Source organism: Musca domestica, unplaced genomic scaffold (assembly GCF_030504385.1).
Source record: "Musca domestica strain aabys unplaced genomic scaffold, Musca_domestica.polishedcontigs.V.1.1 14, whole genome shotgun sequence".
Taxonomy (NCBI): domain Eukaryota; kingdom Metazoa; phylum Arthropoda; class Insecta; order Diptera; family Muscidae; genus Musca; species Musca domestica.
In genome coordinates this window covers 278233-302748 of record NW_026712192.1, presented here as the reverse complement: position 1 = coordinate 302748, position 24516 = coordinate 278233, and the positions used below count along the sequence as shown (strand labels likewise).

At 35.1% G+C, this 24516-nt stretch overlaps 1 protein-coding gene across 1 annotated transcript in view; it reads left to right on the top strand.

Moving 5' to 3' along the window:
- The first annotated feature begins 20318 nt into the window (after positions 1–20318).
- Positions 20319–24516, top strand: part of LOC101901288 (uncharacterized protein DDB_G0283357) — a 162249-nt gene continuing 158051 nt past the window's right edge. The window contains exon 1 of the mRNA XM_059119062.1: positions 20319–20377. The gene's annotated coding sequence lies outside the window, so the exon portion shown is untranslated. The remainder of the gene's footprint in view (positions 20378–24516) is intronic.

Sequence of the window (24516 nt, the reverse complement as noted above, 5' to 3'; positions counted from 1 at the left end):
GCCTATAGAAATATGTGGTCCAATGTAGTTAATTTTCTATCTGAGAGAAATTGTAACTATTGTCAACAATAAGTTCCGAGATTTCTCCTCTTTGGTGACGCATTAGAAAATTGGATAAGGATTATACTGTCTTTTTTCCGGGTGAAAAAGGTTTCCAAATTATATTTCTGAGCACCATCGGCCATCTCCCCTGGTCCTGACCCCCATCAGCAACAATCTTACTTTCAAATCAAAAATCCCAGTTTTTTTCGAACACATTAATATTCAATCGTAAACGTAAATTTCTTCCATTTTATGCAATGATGGGGAAAGGATTTTGCAATTGGCCATGACTTAAATATGGGGCCAAGAACACTCTGGCCAGTGATGGGCAAAGAGTCCAAACAACTGGCCAAGTTGATTCGTCAATTTTAATTTTTCATTTTTTCACTTTTCCCTTCACGTAATTGGATTCATATCCTGATTATTGAGAGAGAGAGAAAAAAAAACAGAAAACAGTTAATAGCTGCCTAGCATTTTATCGGCATGTCTCTGCGTGTGCACACGCTGCGTTAAATATGCGAAAATAATAATGCCAATGAAATGCAAAAAGGTAAAGGGTGACACAGGGATTACCGGTTTGGTTGGAAAGATATTAAATTGTAATTTTACAATTATCTTGAAATTCAGTTAAAAGCTTTATGGCTACAGAGAGAGAGAGAGAGTACACGGTTTGATACTCTCGAAAAGGTTTCTCACCGAAATAAGGATTTTAGATACCGCATCTCTTTGGAAGAGTTTTACTTATAGAGAGGCAGAGTTCATTTTACCCATTTTAGAGGTAAAGGGTTTTGGAAATTTTAAATTTAAAAAAAATTGTATTCTTTTTCTTTTAACGAAACAAGTACTAAATTCAACATTTGGGTTAGAGAGACACTATAGTGGTCGAAAACCTTTTTAGTACTGGGCAAAATTTGACAAAAATTTTTACTCTAAAAAAATATGCATTGCACTAAATTTTCAGACTTTCAAATATTTTTATTTTTGTCAAGTTTTTCCTTTTTGCGGAAAGAATAATAGGAAAATTTTCATCTTTTACACCAAAAAAAGTCTTAGAAATCATTCATTTTGAAATTTACCGAGGAGGATATTAGATCAACCATTACACAATGGACCCACATCCAATTTTTCTGTCCAAAACTATTTCAACATCTCCATATGCATACCCCTGAAGCCAAATACGAAATATCAGAATTTCAGCTCCATATCTTCACTCAATACCAAATGCAGTACCATTTGGAACTTTCAGTACAATTAAGGTACATACTTGAAAAACCACCTTTATATCTCATCAAGAGATACCAAGAGAGACCTCTATATCAAATATCAGAATTTCAGCTCTCTTCCTTCACCCAATACCAAATTTAGTAACACTTAGTACACATATCCAAAATAATCTACATCTCTTCATCCTAGACACCAACAGTGATCCAAAATTAGTACCATTTAGTACTTTTCGAACAATTACAGTAAGCATTTCCAAAAACACCACCAGATATCAACATCAGATACCAACAGAGGCCTTAATATCAAATTTCGGGATTCAATCTCTATTCCTTCAACCAATACCCAATTTAGTACCACTTAGTACTTTTCGTACAATTATGAACACACATTTCCAAAACCCCCTCCATATCTCATTTCCAGATATAAACAGAGAGCTCAATATCAAATTTGAGGATTTCAGCCCAATTCTTCCACCCAATACCAAATTTAGTACCAGTTAGTACCTTTCGTACAATTATAGTGCAGATTTCCGCAACCTCCTCCGTATCTCAATACCAGATACCAACAGATAGCTCAATATCAAATTTGTGGATTCCAACCCTATTTCTTTACCCAATACCAAATTTAGTACCAGTTAGTACTTTTCCTGCAATTATAGTACAGATTTCCACAACCTCCTCCGTATCTCAATACCAGAAATCAACAGATAGCTCAATATTAAATTTGAGGGATTCCAGCTCTATTTCTTTACCCAATACCAAATTTAGTACTATTTAGTACTTTTTGAAAAAAATATAAAACGCATGTTCAAAACCACCACCAGACACCAACAGAAACCTCAATATTGAATTTGACGAGTTCAGCCCAATTCCTTCACCCAATACCAAATTTAGTACCACTTAGTACTTTTCGTACATTTATAGTACACATTTCCACAACCACCTTTGTACCTCCATTCCAGATACCAGTAGAGACCTCAAATCAAATTCAAAGAATCCAAGCCTATTTCTTCACTCAATACCCAATTGAGTACCATTTGGTACTTTTCGTACAGTTATAGCACACATTTTCACAAACACCACGATATGTCTCGATATCAAATTTGAGGTTTCCAGCTTCATCCCTTCAGCGAATACCAAATTCATTTGTAATATACATTTCCAGAACCGGCTCCATGTCTCAGCCCTATTCCGTCATCCAATACCAAATTTAGTACCATTTAGTACTTTTCGTACAATTCTAGTACAGATTTCCACAACCACCTTCGTATCTCAATTCCAGATACCAACAGAGACCTCAATATCAAATTTAAATAATCCAAGCCTATTTCTTCACCTAGTACCAAATTGAATACCATTTGGTACTTTTTGTACAATTATGATACAGATTTTCACCAAGCCACGATATGTCTTTTCCAGCTACGTACCGTGAGCTCGATATCAAATATGAGGATTCCAGCTACATCCATTCACCGAATACCAAATTCAGTACCATTTGTACTATACATTTCCAGAATCAGCTCCAATATCAAATTTAGTACCTTTTTTAGTATATATTGTACAATTATAGTACACATTTCCATTTCTTTATATCAATGCCAAATACCAATAGAGAGACCTCAATATCAAATTTTGGAATTCCCCCTCCATTCCTTCACCTAATACCAAAATTTAGTACCATTGAGTACTCTTCGTACAATAATAGCACACATATCCGAAATCACCTCCATATGTCCAGGTTATACATTAATACCAAATTTCAGATTTCAAGCACTATCTATTGATCCAATAACAAATTGTACCAAATATAGTACCAAATTAGTACTTTTCGCGCACTTCTAGTACACATTTCCAAAACCACCTCCTTAGCACAAACCAACAGGGACAACAATGCAACTTTTCAAAATTCCAGCTTTATTCGTTCACCCTAAACCACACCGTTCTATATTTAGTACCATTTAGTACAGTTCGCACATTTATTACACATTGCCAAAATCACCTTCATATATCAATCTTATCTTGCAATCTTGATTCTCATACCAATATTTTCAGGTTATTAGCTCTATCGGTTCACATAATACTAAATAGTACCATTTTAGATCTTAGTGCCATTTTAGAACTTTTCGTCACTTTAAAGTTCGAAATTCCAAAAATCCTTTGATACATCTATGCTGCACTTTATCAGTGACTCTCATTTCAAATTTCAGAATTCTAGCTCTATCGGTTCATCACAATTCCAATTTGTACCAAACTTAGTACACATAAGTACAAATGTCCATAATTTTGGTTCCTGTATCATACAAACTAATCGAAATCTTTTTATACCGTCCACCTTGGAAAGGAGGGAGGGATTAACTTTGTCATTCCGTTTGTAACATGTCTAAATATTCGTCGTAGACCCCATAAAGTATATATATTCATAATCAGCATAAAATTCTAAGTCGATTTAACGATGTTCGTCTGTATCTCTGTCTGACCGTCTATTTGCCTGTCTGTCCTTCTGTCCGTCTGTCTGTTGAAATCACGATACAGGCCACATTATTTGACGTAGAGCGTCAAAATGTAGCAGAATAATTTGTATTGTGTCTAGAATGGTTGGTATTGAAAATGAGATATATCCGTCCACGTTTTGGTATAGCCCCCATATAGCGGTATCTCCCGATATTCGGTATTTTGATGATTTTTGCCGCAGTTTTTTATGGATTTGTCTAAAAATTTTTATTTGTTGGTCATAGTGGGCCCTAATTCCTGTGGCGAAACATTGTATGTGGAGGTCCACGTTTTGGTATAGCCCCCATATAACCGTACCTCCCGATATTCGGTATTTTGATGATTTTTGCCAAATTTTTTCACAGATTTGTCTGAGAATTGGTATTTGTAGGTCATAATGGGTCCTAATTCGTGTGGCGAAACATTGCATGTATAAGTCCACGTTTTGGTATAGCCTCCATAGAATGGTACCTCCCGATTATGGATTTGTCTAAAAATTGGAATTCGTTGGTCATAATGGCTTCTAGCTCCGTTGGCGAAACATTGCATGTATAGGTCCATGTTTTAATATAGCTCTATATAGAGGTACCTCCCGATTTTCGGTATTTTGATGATTTTTGCCACATTTTCCCACGAATATGTCTAAAAATTGGTATTTTTGGTCATAATTGGTTCTAATGTTTCCATTACCCTAAGGTGGAGGGTATTCAAAGTTCGGCCCGGCCGAACTTAATGTTTTTTTACTTGTTTCTTATTTCTATTATTTCGTCCGAATCAAAATTGTTCCAAATTGTAGTACACATAAGTACAAAAGCTTTCTACATACCCCAATCCTACACTCCCACAGTAATTCAATGCCAAATTTCGGGATTCCACCCTAAAAGGTTCAGCCACATCCAAATTGTACCAAATTATGTGCCATTTAGTACACATAAGTACGACTTTCCAAAACTACCTCCATAACCCAATCAAACACTCCGACAGTAATCTAATTTTCAAAATTTCAAGATACCATTTCAGTACACCAGCTCTACCGGTTCACCCAAATACAAACTGTACCAAACTAAGTACATTTTAGTACACGAATTACATAAGTACGTATTTCTAAAGCTTCCTAGATACCCCAATCCTACGTTCCGACAGTAATCAAATTTCCAAATTTCAGGATACCAGGCCTTTGGGTTAACCCAAATCCAAATTGTACCAGATTTAGTTCCATTTAGTGCACCTAAGTACAAATGTCCAAATCTACCTCCATATCCCAATCCTACACTCCGGCAGTAGTCCTAATTCCAAATTTCAGGATTCCACCGCTAACGGTTCACCCAAATCCAAATTGTACCAAATTTAGTACCATTTAGTACACATAAGTACAAATGTACAAAACTACCTCCATATTCCAACCGTACACTCCGACAGTAGTCCTAATTCCAAATTTTAGGATTCCACCACTATCGGTTCACCCAAATCCGAATTGCGCCAAATTTAGTACCATTTAGTACACATAAGTACAAATTTCCAAAACTTGCTACTTACCCTAATCCCTCCATGGAGTAGTAATCCTTTTTCCGAATTTCATGATTCCGCCACTATTGTTTCGCCTAAATACAAATTGTACCACTTTTAGTATCGTTTAGTACACATAAGTATGATTTTACAAAACTTTCTACATACCCCATTCTACACTCATATACCAACCCCAATTCCATATTTTAGGATACCAACTCTATTGGTTCACCCAAATCCTCGTTGTTCCAAATTTAGTACTATTTAGTACACATATGTACAAATTTCCGAAAACTTCCTACATACCCCAATCCTACACTCCAACAGTAATCCCAATTCCAAATTTCAGTATTCCATAACTATTAGTTCGCCCAAAGCCAAATTGTACCAAATTTAGTACCATTTAGTACTAAAATCCAAATAAGTGCAAATTTCCAAAACTTTCTACATACCCCATTCTACACTCATATAGCAACCCAAATTCCATATTTTAGGATACCAACTCTATCGGTTCATCCAAATCCATGTTGTTCCACATTTAGTACCATTTAGTACGCATATTTTTTCCGAAAACTTCCTACATACCCCAATCCTACACTCCAACATTAATCCCAATCCCAAATTTCAGCATTCCACAACTATCAGTTCGCCCAAAACCAAATTGTACTAAATTTAGTACCATTTAGTACACAGTAGTACGAATTTCCAAAACGACCTTCATCATACAAATCAATAGAGGTCTTATTTCAAAATTTCACGAATCCAACTCCATCGGTTGACCCAAAATTTAAATCGTACCAAATTTAGTACCATTTAGTACACAAAATTTTATGAAGAGAGTCACTGGAGTGGTCAAAAAGTGAACTTGACACATTCAAAATACGGCACTTACATGTATATATTTTTATACCCTACACCACAAGGTGGTCAGGGTATTATGTCTTTGTGCATTTGTTTGTAACAGGCAGAAGGAAACGAGATAGACCCATAGTTCCTTTTGATGATCTGCATAGAATCACATTCTGAGTCGATTTATGCATATCCGTCCGTCCGTCTGTCCATGTATTCTTGTGAACAAAATAGAGGTCGCATTTATTATCCGATTGAGATGAAATTTTCCAAACAACATTTGTTTGGCCCAAGGACGAACCCTATTGAAATTGGAGATAATCGGTCAAAATTTAGATATAGCTGCCATATATATCTTCGTCCGATTTGCGTTTTATTGTGCACCAAACGTGTAATATCAGCCCGAATAGTATGGAATTTTGCACGTACGATCAGATTGGACCTCAAAATAAGTATGCCAAATTTGATCGAAATCGGTTCAGATATAGCTATAGCTCCCATATATATTGTTCATCCGATTTGTTATTTTTGTCCTCCGCAGCCGTAATATGCACTCCGTAACAACGATATTCAGGGAAATATATCAAATGCAGCTCAGAAATACCTTTGCTAAATTTTATCGAGATCGGTTCAGATTTGGATATAGCTGCCATATATAACTTCGTCCGATTTCACTTTTATTGTATACCAAACGTCTAATATTTGCCCAAATGGGATGAAATTTGGCACTTACGACCGAATTGAGTCTAGAAGCTAGTATTTCAAATTTGGTGAAGATCGGTTCAGATATAGCTATAGCTCCCATATATATATTGTTCATCCGATTTGTCATATTTGTTACCCACAGCCGTAATATGCACTCTGTAACAACAATATTTGGGGAAATATATCAATTACAGCTCAGAAATATCTTTGCCAAATTTTATCGAGATCGGTTCCGATTTGGATATAGCTCCCATAAATAACTTCGTCCGATTTACATTTTATTGTGCACCAAACGTTTAATGTTTACCCAAATGGGAAATTTAGCACTTACGACCGAATTGAGTTTAGAAGCTAGTATGCCAAATTTGGTGAAGATCGGTTCAGATATAGCTATAGCTCCCATATATTTTTCATCCGATTTGTTATTTTTTTCTCCTCCGCAGCCGTAATATGCACTCTGTAACAACAATATTTGGGGAAACATATCAAATACAGCTCAGAAATACCTTTGCTAAATTTTTATCGAGATCGGTTCAGATTTGGATATAGCTCCCATATATAACTTCGTCCGATTTACCTTTTATTGTACACCAAATGTCTAATATTTGTCCAATTGGGATGAAATTTGGCACATGCGAATTGAGTCTTGAAGCTAGTATGCCAAATTTAGTGAAGATCGGTTCAGATATAGCTATAGCTCCCATATATATATTGTTCATCCGATTTGTTATATTTGTTACCCACAGCCGAAATATGCACTCCGCAACAACAATATTTGGGGAAATATATCAAATACAGCTCAGAAATACCTTTGCTAAATTTTATCGAGATCGGTTCAGATTTGAATATAGCTCCCATATATAACTTCGTCCGATTTACATTTTATTGTGCACCAAATGTCTAATATTTGTCCGAATTGGATGAAATTTGGCACTTACGACCGAATTGAGTCAAGAAGCTAGTATGTAAAATTTAGTGAAGATCGGTTCAGATATATATTGTTTATCCGATTTGTTACCCACAGCCGTAATATGCACTCCATAACAACGATATTCAGGGAAATATATCAAATACAGCTCAGAAATATCTTTGCCAAATTTGATCGAGATCGGTATATATAGATATATATATATATATATATATATATATATATATATATATATATATATATACAATACAAGTCCGAATTTAAAAGCTAGAAATGCTTCGGCATATTTAGTCCTTTGAACTTTAAATTATAATTTTAATCATGGCGTGTATGATTGAATACTCCCATAAAAACTTGTAATTGTTATGCGGAGCTCTACTAAATTAGTGAAGTGGTGTAGGGTATCATAAAGTCGGCCCGCCCGACCTTATGACTTTCTTTACTGGTTTTGTACTAAAAAATTGTAAACTTCCTCAAACCAATGGTCCAAAAAAAAGGACCAAAAATTAGGTGATAAAAATCTATCATCCCACTGTTGAAATCCCTATTAAATTCCAACCCAATAAGTCCCGCTTAAACTGCATTACGACGTTACACATGACATGAGGTCGATAATAATTCTCCAATTCCTGGTTTGGCATTGTCCATAACCATTGCATGGGCTGTTCTGCTGTCCCTAGCAGCGATGGTTTGGGGCTGAGGGTCGAACACACAGATTTAATATCAGCTACGCACAAAGTTATCACGAAACATGAATGCATTGCACAAACGAGAATAATAACAAACAACAACAACAATAAGAAGAACAACGACAACAATGTATTTTTGGAATGCCAAACATACATCCGTACTCCAGCCACGTATATCTGCTTCCAGTATGCCTACCTCCCTGCCTGTCCATGCATTTATGTATGCAAGCGTATTTTTGTCAGCAGATATGTTGCTGTTGTATTTATTATCAAGTTCTTTGGCATGAGCGAGAGTGTGCGTATATATGTATGTGTGTGTGTGTGTGCATTTATTTGGGCAATGAATAGCCAGCCCTGGCAGCTTTATCATCGTCATCATCCATAACATGCGACATGAACAACCACAGCTGATGATTGAATTGACTTAATGACTAACCAACATCGTCGTCCCACTGACTAACGAATTCAATCACCCAGCCAGGCAGTCAGCCAGCCCACCATAGAATTAACTGCCGAAACGACAGCTAACATTCAATGAACGGCCCTTATTCCCACCCATTTGTTAGGCCCACCAAATAAGCCATGCAAAATTTCTGCCGAACCGATTTATCATCAAATGTCTGGTCTGGTCTGACTAAAATTTCATATTCATCTTTTAAGGCAAGGAATTGATTTTGATGGTGGGAAGTGTGTGTGTGTGTGAGTGGCTAGATTTTTGTGAGCGTGACAGTTACTTCATTAAGTCATACGTGTCTCATTATGGGTTCTTTCACCCAGTTATAGCCTCAGCCGTATGGCTACAGAGGGTATATATCATTTGATTCGTCCAAAATGTGTCTCATCAAAATAATGGCATCCCATTTGGGCAAATATTAGACGTTTGGTGCACAATAAAAGGTAAATCGGACGAAGTTATATATGGACGATATATCCAAATCTGAATCGATCTCGATAAAATTTAGCAAAGGTATTTCTGAGCTGCATTTGATATATTTCCCCAAATATTGTTTTTACAGAGTACATATTACGGCTGCGGAGGACAAAAATAACAAATCGGATGAACAATATATATGGGAGCTATAGCTATATCTGAACCGATCTTCACCAAATTTGACATACTAGAGTCTAAACTCAATTCGGTCGAAAGTACCAAATTCCATTCCATTTAGGCAAATATTAGACATTTGGTGCACAATAAAAGGTAAATCGGACGAAGTTATATATGGGAGCTATATCCAAATCTGAACCGAACTCTATAAAATTTAGCAAATGTATTTCTGAGCTGTATTTGATATATTTCCCGTTGTTACAGAGTGCATATTACGGCTGCGGAGGACAAAAATAACAAATCGGATGAACAATATATATGGGAGCTATAGCTATATCTGAACCGATCTTCAACAAATTTGACATACTAGCTTCTAGACTCAATTCGGTCGAAAGTGCCAAATTTCATCCAGTTCGGGCAAATATTAGACATTTGGTGCACAATCAAAGGTAAATCGGACGAAGTTATATATGGGAGCTATATCCAAATCGGAACCGATCTCGTTAAAATTTGGCAAAGATATTTCTGAGCTGTATTTCATATATTTCCCTGAATATCGTTGTTAAAGAGTACATATTACGGCTGCGGAGAACAAAAATAACAAATCGGATGAACAATATATATGGGATCTATAGCTGTATCTGAACCGTTTTTGATCAAATTTGGTATACTTATTTTCAGGCCTAATTGGGTTGTATGTGCAATATTCCATAATATTCGGGCTGATATTACACGTTTGGTGCACAATAAAAGGCAAACCGGACGAAGATATATATAGGAGCTATATCTAAATTTTGACCGGTTATCTCCAATTTCAATAGGGTTCGTCCTTGGGCCAAACAAATGTCGTTTGGAAAATTTCATCTCAATCGGATAATAAATGCGACCTGCATTTTGTTCACAAGAATACATGGACAGACGGACAGACGGACGGACGGACGGACATGCATAAATCGACTCAGAATGTGATTCTATGCAGATCATCAAAAGGAACTATGGGTCTATCTCGTTTCCTTCTGCCTGTTACAAACAAATGCACAAAGACATAATACCCTGACCACCTTGTGGTGTAGGGTATAAAAATATACATGTAAGTGCCGTATTTTGAATGTGTCAAGTTCACTTTGTCACAATTTGGAGTCGGGTAAACCGATATGGCTGGAAGCTTGAAATTGGGAAATAAGATTTGTATTTGGATATTTTACTTATGTGTACTAAATGGTACTAAATTTGGTACAAATTGGAATTGTGATAAACCGATTTGGAATGTGTGTAACTGATGGAGTGCAGGATAGATGTACCGTAAGGTTTTTGGAAATTCGAACTTTGTGGTTTCGACAAGTTCTAAATTGTTACTAAACTTCTAAAATGGTACCATTTGGTTCTTCAAGGGTACTAAAGTGACCCAAAGATCTCTATAGAATTTCAAAGCTCCATGCTAAACGCTGCAAAATGTAGTTAATAATTTTGGTGTCCTTTTGTCTATTGTTAAGGCTTTTTAAAGGTTCTAAAAATGTTGGCCTGAGAACTCAAACATCCTTAAATTTTCTGATCTACAAACCGAGTACTATTAAATCCAGCTTCTACTTAAATATAATGCACATATATATCTTTTTTGACATAACCCATGCAAATACTTGAGGAATATTTTAATGGTCGCACATTTCTTGCCTTGACCCTCATTCCATTTTCGTATTTGTCTACCCTTGAGAAAATGCACATATCTTCTGCTGTCTATATTCAGCAGAGCATTTGAAAAATATTTACTCTTTCCGGGAAACAGATTGTTGAAGGGCTTCCTGCAGCATCTTAGCACTCTCTTGCATAAATATCAACACACCCCACCCCTGCATATAACAACACTTTGAAATCCTTGAAGAAGACCAACCAGAAGGCCACACTTTAAACCTTCAATGCATCCTTTCATAAAATTCACATCCCAAACATTATTTGGGAATCTCTTGCTGTCGTTGTAGCCAACACGGTCAGTGCTATTTCCGTTGTGCACAAGGCACACAGACACATTCACACACTTTTACGCTTTAGTATATATATGGACATTTAGTAAAAACTGAGAAAAGACGAAAAAACTGCCAGTCTTGGAGGTCTTCTTCTCCATAGAAGACCTGGAGGTCTTTTTCTCCATAGAAGACCAGTAGGTCTTCTTCTCCATAGAAGACCTGTAGGTCTTCTTCTCCATAGAAGACCTGTAGGTCTTCTTCTCCATAGAAGACCTGTAGGTCTTCTTCTCCATAAAAGACCTGGAGGTCTTCTTCTCCATAGAAGACCTAGCGGTCTTCTTCATAGAAGACCTAAAGGTCTTCTTCCTAGAAGATCTGAACGTCTCCTTTTTGGTAGACCTGGATGTCTTCTTCATAGAAGACCTGGAGGTCTTCTTCTTCATAGAACACCTGGAGGTCTTTGTCTATATAGAAGACCTGGAGGCCTTCTTCTTCATAGAAAACCTGGAGGTCATCTTCTTAATAGAAACCTGGTGGTCTTCTTCATAGAAGACCTGGTGGTCTTCTTCATAGAAGACCTGGTGGTCTTCTTCATAGAAGACCTAGAGGTCTTCTTCAATAGAAGACCCGGAGGTCTTCTTCTTCACAGAAGACCTGGAGCTCTTTTTCTCCACAGAAGACCTGGAGGTCTTCTTCTCCATAGAAGACCTGGAGGTCTTCTTCTCCATAGAAGACCTGGAGGTCTTCTTCTTTTTCATAGAAGACCTGGAGATCTTCTTCTTTTTCATAGAAGACCTGGAGGTCTTCTTCTTTTTTATAGAAGACCTGGAGGTCTTTTCTTCTTCATAGAAGGCCTGGAGGTCTCTTCTTCTTCATAGAAGACCTGGAGGTCTTCTTCATAGGTCTTCTTCTTCACAGAAGACCTGGAGGTCGTCTTCTTCATAGAAGACCTGGAGGTCTTCTTCATAGAAGACCTGGAGGTCTTCTTCATAGAAGACCTGGAGGTCTTCTTCATGGAAGACCCGGAGGTCTTCTTCATAGAAGACCTGGAGGTCTTCTTCTTCTTCATAGAAGACCTGGAGGTCTTCTTCTTCTTCATAGAAGACCTGGAGGTCTTCTTCATAGAAGACCTGGAGGTCTTCTTCATCTTCATAGAAGACCTGGAGGTCTTCTTCTTCTTCATAGAAGACCTGGAGGTCTTCTTCTTCTTCATAGAAGACCTGGAGGTCTTTTTCTTCTTCTTCATAGAAGACCTGGAGGTCTTCTTCTTCTTCATAGAAGACCTGGAGGTCTTCTTCTTCTCCATAGAAGACCTGGAGGTCTTCTTCTTCTCCATAGAAGACCTGGAGGTCTTCTTCTTCTCCATAGAAGACCTGGAGGTCTTCTTCTTCTCCATAGAAGACCTGGAGGTCTTCTTCTTCTCCATAGAAGACCTGGAGGTCTTCTTCTTCTCCATAGAAGACCTGGAGGTCTTCTTCTTCTCCATAGAAGACCTGGAGGTCTTCTTCTCCATAGAAGACCTGTAGGTCTTCTTCTCCATGGAAGACCTGGAGGTCTTCTTCTCCATGGAAGACCTGGAGGTCTTCTTCTCCATGGAAGACCTGGAAGTCTTCTTCTCCATAGAAGACTTGGAGGTCTTCTTCTCCATAGGAGACCTGGAGGTCTTCTTCTCCATAGACAACCTGGAGGTCTTCTTCTCCATAGACGACCTGGAGGTCTTCTTCTCCATAGAAGACCTGGAGGTCTTCTTCTCCATAGAAGACCTGGAGGTCTTCTCTCCATAGAAGACCTGGAGGTCGTCTTCTCCATAGAAGACCTGGAGGTCTTCTTCTCCATAGAAGACCTGGTGGTCTTCTTCATAGAAGGAAGTCCTTATTCTCAATGGAACATTTGGAGTTCTTCTTAATCTTTAGAAGACCCGGAGTTCTTAATCCGCAATAGAAGACATGGAGTTTTTTTCGACCTATAGGTCTTCTTTTTCACTGAAAAAGACCAAAAGGTCATCTCACTCCTGGTCAATTAACCTATTGTGAATGACCTTGAATTGTTGCAAGGAATTTATTGGTGAAAGAAATCCAACTTGTCACAAATTTTCCATTGTTCAAAAATGACCGAATGCCTGTGGCAATATTTTTTCGACAAATAAATGAAGGGGAACAACTGACAGAACGACAATGACAATAAGCAACTGAATGTTATCTACAAAATGCTGGTTACCCTCCAATACCTTTCTTGTCCATTGCCAAAAGATGTGTGACTAACACCAAAACATGGTTCAAATAATGGCCGAAGTGAAATGAAAAAGGAACCTGACCACCATAAATATGTCAACCACATTGTTAGGGACATCAAATGGGGCGAGTAAGAAGAAGAAGAGGAAAATGCGGACATTGGTAATCGATAGGTGGACAGATGTATCCACGCATTTCATTATTTGTTCTTCCTTTTTTTCGTTCATTCTTTTGGTATGTGGAGGAGAATACGGAAAAATAGCGGAAATTGGAGGTGATGAACCTGAATGGACATACCCTATACTCAACATTCTGAAAGGTCGTATAAAGAATGGAATATGGCTATTAAAGGCCTAAGAAAGGTCAGAAGGCGGTCAGTGTCCCTCAGATTTACGAAATCAAAGGATAAAATGGATATAAGGGTTCCTTCGGAGTCTAAGGAACTCGGAACAGCTTTCTTCCATCCTGTGATTAAATTTGCGAGGACTTTTTCTAAGCATGATCTACTCAATGTCAAGTGTATCTGACTTATTGGACTTATTTTAAGCCATCTTCTATGTTGATTTCAATTCCGATTTTCTTTGAAAAAATCGCAAAGCAGTTGTTATATTCTCTGGCTCTCTTAGGCCTGACTTATATTTCCAGTATATCTTAAAAATATTCAGATTCTTTTCCATTTCCAAGACCCCAAAAAAGAAAATCAAAAATTACGTTTTTCCTGCAGAACATAAATCTCCCCCCAAAAGTGATCGATCACCGACGCCCCTGACTTAAACTAAATTTGTAACCTGAGCTTTTGTCAAATAAATGCTTCTCTAATGCCTGAATAAGCCATCCGAAAGACATTCAAAAATATATTGACATTTTTTTTTTGTAATTTTTTTTCGACAACAAAACTTTATGGTCTCCGGAACAATGAATATTTTGAATGTGGTTTCTTATCCGACTACCAGCACCAGCTCCATCACCAGCAACCATCATCATCGTCATCGTCACCAACCCGACAAACAAACATGATGAATAATTTTTTGGCAGAATATTTAAAAACTATTAAATTTCCTCTAAACCCAACCACATCCACAAAACACACACACTCACACAACCGGAGAACAAACCCCAAAAATAACCATTGTTCGCAATGTGGTTGAAACAATGCCACCAACAAAAATGCAACTGTTTTGGGGTGAATTGAGTTTTTTTTGGAGCGTCACATAATTGCTGAAATAAGGGAGGTGGGGGGGGGGTGTAATATTAATTTTTTCTTTAATGTTGATGGTGTTCCAGGAACGGAAGACCCATGGAGAACAAATTTTTAGCCAGAAGATAGACTCTACCAGAACGATGACTACGAGGATTGCTATAAGGGAGCATTCCCGAAATCTTCATCAGGATTTTTAATGAAAACCCCTCTTTTGAGGTCTTTAGTAAAAAATGAGCCACATTATGAGGCCTTTCAGAGTAGAAAATATCACTTATCCTTCTATAGAGGTAACGTTAGGATTCTCCATTCCCCTGCACTTTAAAAACTCACTTTTTCTGGGTATTTTATGAAGATATCAGACCATCGAGGGCTTGGATATAGTCTTCTATTAAGAGGAGATAAGAGAAGAAAGGAATAGAAAAGTGAAAAATAGTAAGGAAAAGTCAAAAAAGTCGGGCGGGACCGACTATATGATACCCTACACCACTATGCATATTTAGTAGAGCTCCCGTAACAAAAGAATTTATTTGAAGTTTATCACACCACCCATCAACCTTTGGCTTTAGATCAGTTATAGTTTGGTTTCAGAGGGAGGGTGGGAATATATGGGAGGCATATCCAAGTCGGAATCGATTTTCCCTAAAATTTTACATTTTAATCTTTTATCCCAAATAACATTGCCATAGAGTGAAAGATATCACTTCGAGAAGACTTATATTTAAACATATGTATCGGAGCCGAATTCCGCCAAGTGGAAACGTACAGGATGAGATGAAAAAAACTGCAACCAACTTCAGACTGCTGTCATTTCTAAGCCACTCGTCCGATAGCTGTTAAAATTATTCCAGTGACAGCTCATAATATTACTTACAAGCGTACAAAAGCATTTAGGTGAGAGTTTTCCAGGTAAAAAGTTATTCGTGATGGAATTCAAGCGCGATAGTGTGATTTCCTTATATTTGGCTGGAAAACCCCGAGTGGCTATCGTTAGAGCACTCCGGCATTTCAATGTGAATAAATCTTTTGTGTCTCGTACCATCGCTCGGTTCTCGCTCGTGGTACTGGTAGCGTAGCCCAACGTCAAGGAAGTGGACGGAAGAAAACAGCAACATCAGCAGAAATGGTTCGAAAAAAAAGAAGAAGCGACTTGATAGAAAACCGCGTCGCAGTGGCCTAAAAATGGCTCGTGAGCTGAACATATCGCAGTAGTTCACCCGGCAAATATTGAAAAATGAGCTCCGGGTCGGGGTAAAGCCATTGAAATTCCAAAAAGTGCAAGAACTTACATCGCAACAGAAAGAAAATAGACTCAAGAGAGCTTAAGGGTTGCTTCGCTTGGCCGAAAGTGGTGAAATGCCGAATTTGGTTTTCTTCGATGAGAAAACATTCGTTGTCCAGCAGTTTGTAAACGAACAAAATGAGGTCAGCTGTAAATGTGCACCTTCGGTTGGACACCAGAACTTAAGCGCCGGCCATGGTGTGATTATGGTATGGGCCGCCATAACATCCGATGGTCGCTCTCCGCTTGTATTAATCGACCGTGGCATCAGAATAAATGCCAAATATTATCGCGAAAATATTCTGGAGGGTGTGTTAAAGCCTTGGGCACGCAAACATTTTGGCCGCAGACCTTGGACATTCCAACAGGACTCGTCACCCAAGAATGGTTACAAAATTAGGTTCCTCGCTCCATTTCCAGCGCACAAGGGCCACCAAAATCTCTGGACACCAATCCGTTCGACTATTGTGTCTGGAGTATTTTGGAAGCAAGGTTGGCACTAAAAAAAAAACCAAATGGTCGATCACTTCAAGCAAGCGCTTCGCCGGGAATGGGCCAATATACCGCAGAGCAACATTCGGTCAGCCTGTGATGGTTTCATTGGCCATTTGATGGCCACAATTCGTGCCAAAGGTGACCAATGCGAACAAATCTAAACTTATTCAAAGATTTGATGCTATTTCCGACTTTTTTTGCTTTCATTCAATTAAATTAAAAAAATAATAATAAAAAATTATGGCTTGGGTCTTTTTTGCAGTTTTTTTATCTCACCCTGTATAGGTTTTCATTTAAATGGTATTTTTCTACTATTTTTCGGCGCTTTTTTACTTGATTCCAAGAAAAGTGGACCCACTGAGAACAACTTTTTACCAGAGGACAATCTGAAGTATTTTATAAGAGAGTATTCTCACAACCTTTATTGGGAGAGCATCTTTTGAAGATTTTTTCCTCTAGTCCTTCAGAGATTTTATATGGGGAGTTGGGAGATGGAGAACATCGGTCTACTCCACTTCAAAGAAAATAATTTACCTCATAGAAGGCGAAAGGATCATTCGATTTTGTGCAAACTTTGCAAATCCCAATATTTTTGTCAGTGCTAGGTCAACTGCGAAAAGTAACAATATTAGTCCACTCCATCAATCACCTCATGCACAAATGGGTCAACATTTCAAAAAATTCTTTTAAAATGTAAAATAAAAGTCCGATTGCTTTCAAATTTCATACATCACAATATTTTTGTTAAAAAAAATTCTGGTATGAATCGGATTTTTTATGAGTAGTCCGTATATTGGGGCTACCACAAAATATTGACCAACATTAACGATTTCTGAAAATAGGTGATCTGCACACTGAAAAATCATAATACCAAATAAAAAAAAATATGAATTGAATAATTTTATCCATAATCCTCGAAATATCTGAAGCCTTCATATAAGAACTATACCAAAAAACTGGACTCATATTAATCTTTTTTGTTAACCTAAAAAAAATACAAAATATTATTTATATACCGAATACTGCCAAATTAACTTGGAATTTCCGTCATAACCCAAATTTGCTGTTACACAGTGTTAGTATTTTAAGACAATTTGCAACGAATTTGAAAAAAAATTAAATTTGCCGAGAATGAAAAAGTATTTCCAATATACCCAAATTTATGCTAGTTTTTAATGATAAATATTAAGTTTACACATTTCTTGAATTCTGAGACTGATAATGAAATCTAATCTAGAATATTTCTTTCTTTGACATTTTCCTCAAAAAATGAAGCATTCAAGCAGATTTGGACTCAGTTTGGAAAAGTGTAAAATTAGCAGTAAAACACATAAAGACATCATTTTCACTTTTAATATATAAATTTCGAATGTAATTTACTTAAATACCATTATACCTAGATATATAGTTGATTCTGAGACTTATAGTGAAATTTGATGGAGAATAATTTATTCTTTAGAACTTTTAGTCTAAAACGAAGTTATATGTTATTTTCAGCTATGAACTCAGAAAAATAACGAAAAGGATCCATTGATAAAATATGAAATATTTTTATGTTTTTGGCAAAATTGACACAAATATTTTCATGATATTTAATGGAAATAGAGATTTCTTTTCAATGGTGACTTATGGTGAAATTTGATGAATAATATTTTTTCTATTTACAATTTCCCCAAAAAATGAAATATTAAGGGAGAATTTGACTCAGTTTGGAAATGTGTCTAATGAAATGTAAATAACCTAAATACAAAATTTTCGTTTTTAATATATGAATTTCGAATGTAATTTTCTTAAAAATCATTATATCTAGATATATAATTTATCCAGGGACTTATAGTCAAATTTGGTGAAGAATATTTCATCCTTTAAAACTTTCGTTCTAAAACTAAGTTTTATATTATTTTCAGCCATAAACTCGGAAAGACACGGAAAAAACCATGGAAAATGGAAAAATTTACGTTTTTTTTTTTTTCTAACTTTCTACAAATATTTTCATGATATATGGTGAAAATAGAGATCTCTTTTCGTTGATAACTTATAGTGAAATTTGATGGAGAATATTTCTTCCTTTGACACTTTCCTCAAAAAATGTAGTATTAAGGGAGATATCAACTCAGATTTGAAACGTGTAAAATAAACTGTAAGTAACGTTAATATAAAATGTCCACATTTAATTTATGAATTTTGAATGTACCTAGATACCCATTATACCTAAATAAATAGTTTATTCAGGGACTAATAGTGAAATTTGGTCGAGAATAATTTATTCTTGAGAACTTTCAGTGTAAAACGAAGTTTTATGTTATTTGCAGCCATAAAATCAGAAAGACATTGAAAAAATCCATGAAATATAGGATTAATTTTCGGTTTTTTTTTTTGCAAAATTGCTATAAATATTTTCACGATATATCATGAAAACAGAGATTTATTTTCAATGGTGACTTATGGTGAAATTTGATGAAGAATATTTCTCTCTTTGACACTTTCTTCAAAAAATGTAGCATTAATGGAGATTTCAACTCAGATTGGGAACGTGCAAAATTAAGAGTAATAACGTAGACATGATTTTCACTTTTAGTATATAAATTTCGAATGTATTTTTTTTTTAAATATTATATCTACATATATAATTTATTCAGAAACTTATAGTGAAATTTGGTGGAGAATATTTCTTTCTTTAAAACCTTTGGTCTAAAACGAAGTTTTATGTTATTTTGAGCCATAAACTCAGAAAAACACCGAAAAAAATCCATGAAATATAGGAATCATTTCTGTTTTCTGTTTTTTCAAAATTGCTACAAAAATTTTCACAATATATCATGGAAATAGAGATTTCTTTTCAATGGTGACTTATGGTAAAATTTGATGAAGAATATTTCTTCCATTGACATTTTTCCCAAAAAATTAAATATTAAGGGAGAATTTGACTCAGTTTGGAAACGTGTCTAATGAAATGTTAATAACCTAAATACAAAATTTTAGTTTATAATATATGAATTTCGAATGTAATTTTCTTAAAAACCATTATACCTAGATATATAATTTATTCAGGGACTTATAGTGAAATTTGGTGTAGAATATTTCATCCTTTAAAACTTTCGGTCTAAAACGAAGTTTTATGTTATTTTCAGGCATAGACTCAGAATGGCACCGAAAAAACTAGGAAATATTTTCGGTTTTTTTTTTTGCAAAATTGCTAAAATTATATTTTTAACATATAATGGAAATAGAGATTTCTTTTTGTTGGTAACTTATAATATATTTTGATGAAGAATATTTTCATCTTTAACGGCATCCTTTTAAAATGATGTTTGATGGGAGAGGATTTGGCTTAAACTCTCATTAAGTACGATTTTAACCCCAAAATGTCTGTTTGATATTTATAAATTCCTCACAGACCTAGAGTTTTAATGTAATCCGGGATCTTTTGTAGAATTTTATGAAAAATAATTTTGTAGAATATTTTGACTCGTTGCTAGGCCGTTTAATGGTAGTTTTTTACAATTTTTTGAAAAAAAAAAAAAAAAAAAAACACCAAAAAGACCCCTTTTATGAGCCGCTTGGGGGTTAAAATTCTCAATCAAAATAATCTACCTAAAATTTTGGGAATTCCAATTAAATTAAATTTCTACAAATCTCGACTTCTTTGTTTATTTTTACAGACTTGCAACGCCATCCATCAGCCAGCACTTCGCCGGGTAAAGAACCCATCGCCAAAAATCCGAAAATTGTAAGTATTTCCATTCTAGAATTTATATTTTTTTGCAAATGCAAAATTAAAAAAAAAACAACACCACCTAGATTCTGTTACCACAGACGATGGCAGGCAGACGTTCTTTGGCAACGCATGGCAGCAGCACCGAGACCGGCACCATTCTCGCTTGGCCATGCTTTTGTAATTTCACAATTCACAATTCATGTTCATTTCGCAAATGTTTGTCGATTTGCCGACAAACATGGGTGCCACTGTTGTTCAGGTTGCTCAGCGCTATGGCTATGTCTATGGCATGTTTCATCATGGTGAACCCTATCATATGTCCGTTAACCTTCGACTAGTCCATTGAATCCATTCAACTTGCCAGCAATGATGTAGCTAACGCTATTACGAGCGACGCGCGTTATTACGTTCGAATAATACGTTTATATGGGCATTTGCAAAAAACAACAGCAGCAACAACAACGACAACAAAACAAACAAAAAGAAAACTGCCAACGACGCTGTGATGGTTGATGACGATGATATTTTTTGATGTTTTCCATATTTTTTTTTGCCATAGCTGCTACTGCTGCTGCTGCCACCGACGTCTAATGTTTCACAGACAACTTGACTAGGTCGTTTGGTTGGTTGGTTGGTCGGTCGTTGTTGTTTGTTTTGCCCACCTATTGTTGTAGTAACCAAACCGAGCAATTGACATTGGTAGAACGAAACAATACCGTTGGCTAACAAAAAAAAGTTGAAGGAAGTTTTGCCAATAGAATTTGTTTCGCTATTTTTTTTTCTTCTTTAAAACTATGACGACTATGATTCATAAAAGTCAAGAGAGAAACTTAGTTATTTGGCGAAACTAAGGTTCATGTTGAGGAAAAAAACTCAGGCCCTAGATTAATAGAAGCGAGGATTTTTAGGCTATAAAAATATTGAGCTTTTGTTCTTATTGGAATACTCTCTCAAATGCTCGCTAATAATCATGGTTTCTTTCACCTACTTTGAACGGTGGTTCAAAATTTATTTTCATTTTTCCCGGCCAAAACCCCCAAATCGATGATATATTTTTTAAGGTAAATATTAAGTTTAGACATTTCATTTGTTCAAAGACTCATAATGAAATTTTATCTAGAATATTTCCTCCTTTGAGACTTACTTAAAAAAATCAAATATTTTGGGAGATTTTGGCTGAGATTGAAAACACATTTAATTTGGGGTGAATAAACGTAAAATTGTTATTTCCACTTTTAATAGCGAAATTCCGAGCCTAATTTTTATGAAACATATTAAGTTTAGATACATCATTTGTTCAGAGACTCGTAATGAAATTTGCTTTAGAATATTTCCCCCTTTGTGACTTTCGCCAAAAAATCAAGTATTATGGGAGATTTTGACTCAGATTAAAAACGTATTATATTTGGGGTGGAAAAACGTAAAATTATGTTTACCACTTTTAATACCTAAATTTCGAGCCTAATTTTTTATGGTACACTTTAAGTTTAGACATTTCATTTGTTCGGAGACTTATAATGAAATTTGGTATAGAATTTTTTTCCCTTTGTGACTTTCTCCAAAAAATCAAGTATTATGGTAGATTTTTACTCACATTGAAAACGTATTAAATTTTGCGTGAAAAACGTATAATTAAGATTTCCATTTTAATATCCAAATTTCGAGCCCAATTTTTACACTAGAAATCAAGTTTAGACATTTCATATATTCAGATACTCATAATGAAATTTGATCTGAAATATTTCTTCCTTTGACATTTTCTCCAAAAAATCAATTATTATGGAAGATTTTGACTCAGTTTGGAAACGTATTAACTAGGAGTGAAAAAACCTAAACCATTTTTAATCCTAAATATCGAGCCTAATTTTTTATGGTACACATTAAGTTTAGACATACCATTTATTCAGAGACTTACAATGGAATTTGATCTAGAATTATTCTGCCTTTGACACTATCCCTTAAAAATGAAGAATTAAGAGAGATGTTGGCTCCGATTGCAAACTTATTAAATGTAGAGTGAAGAAACGTAAAATTGTGATTTCCGCACTAAATACCTAAATTTCGAGCCTAAGTTTTTATGGTACATATTAAGTTTAGACATATCATTTGTTCAGAGACTTATAATGAAATTTGATCTAGAATTTTTCTTCCTTTGACACATTCCCCTAAAAATCAAGTATTATGGGAGTTTTTGGCTCGGATTGAAAACGTATAAAAACCTGGGGTAAAAAACGTAAAATTGTGATTTTCACCTTTAATACCCAAATTTCGAACCTAATTTTTTATGGTACATATTAAGTTTAGACATATCATTTGTTTAGAGACTTGTAATGAAATTTGATCTGGAATATTTCTTCCTTTAATACTTTTAGCAAAAAATCAAGTATTATGGGAGATTTTGACTCAGATTAAAAACGTATAAAAATCTGGGGCAAAAACCGTAAAATTATGATAACCACTTTTAAAATATAAATTTTAATCCTAATTTTATATGGTGTACATTAAGTTTAGAAATATTATTTGTTCAGAGACTTATAATGAAATTTGATCTGGAATATTTCGTTCTTTAACACTTTTCCAAAAAAATCAAGTATTATGGGAGATTTTGACTCAGATTGTAAACGTATTAAATTTGGGGTGAAAAAACGTGAAGTAATGATTTCCATTTAAAAACCTCAATTTCGAGCCTGATTTTTTATGATACATATTAAGTTTAGACATATAATTTGTTCAGAGACTCATAATGAAATTTGGTATAGAATTTTTCTCCCTTTGTGATGTTTTCCAAAAAATCAAGTATTATGGGAGATTTTGACTCAGATTGGAAACGCATTAACCTGGGAGTGAAAAAATGTAAAATTATGATTTCCACTTTCAATACCTAAATTTCGAGCTTGGTTTTCTCTTGAGTGAAATTTAATGAAGATCAAAAGAATTGAGGATTTTTTGTTATAAAAATATTGGAGTATAGCTTTTATTCTTCTGGGGATACCCTCTCTCCGATGCTCGCTGATTATCTTTACTTATACCCACAAAACACGGTTTAATTTCACGGCATTCACTTTTCCTGGCCAGAACCCCAAAATTGATAATACGTTTTTTATGATAAGTATTTTGTTTACACATTTAGTTTATTTAGAGACTCATATTGAAATTTGATTTAGAAAATTTTCACCTTTGATATTTTCTTCAAAAAATCGAGTATTATGGGAGATTTTGATTCAGACTGTAAACGCATTAACCTGGAAGTGAAAAAAATAAAATTATGATTACCACTTTTAATACTTAAATTTCGAGCCTAATTTTTTTAAGGCACACATTTAATTTAAACATTTCATTTATTCAGAGAGTCATAATGAAATTTTATTTAGAATACTTCTTCCTTTGACACTTTTTCCAAAAAATCAAGTATTATGGGAGATTTTGACTCAGATTAAAAACGTATTAAATTTGGGGTGAGAAAACGTAAAATTATGATTTCCACTTTTAATACCAATATTTCGAGCCAAATTTTTTTGGTACATATTAAGTTTAGACATATCATTTGTTCAGAGACTTATAATGAAATTTGATCTGGAATATTTCTTCTTTTAACACTTTCTCCAAAAAATCAAGTATTATGGGAGATTTTGGCTCAGATTGAAAACATATTAAATTTGGGGTGAAAAACGTAAAATTATGATTTCCGCTTTTAAAACCTAAATTTCGAAACTAATTTTCTTAAAAACTACGGTATCTAGATATATAACTTATTCTAAGACTTTTAGTGAAATTTGGTGTAGAATATTTCCTCTTTGAACATTTTCCGTCTAAAACGAAGTTTTGTGTTACTTTCAGGCATCAACTCGCAAAGAATCCAAGGAAAAATACATGAAAAAGTAGGGAATATTTTTTGCTTCTTTTGGCGATATTAAAACCAGTATTTTCTTGGTATGTAATGAAAATACCGAATTAATTTCTTTGGGGACTTATAACGAAATTTGCATAGAATATTTCCTCTTTTTACATTTTCTGACTAAAATGAAGTTTTATGTTACTTTCAGTCGTCAACTCGAAGAAGACCAATGAAAAAAATATAAAAAAATAAAAAAATAAATTAATTTTTAATGGGAAAATTGAAACAAATATTTTCTCGATATATAATGGAAATG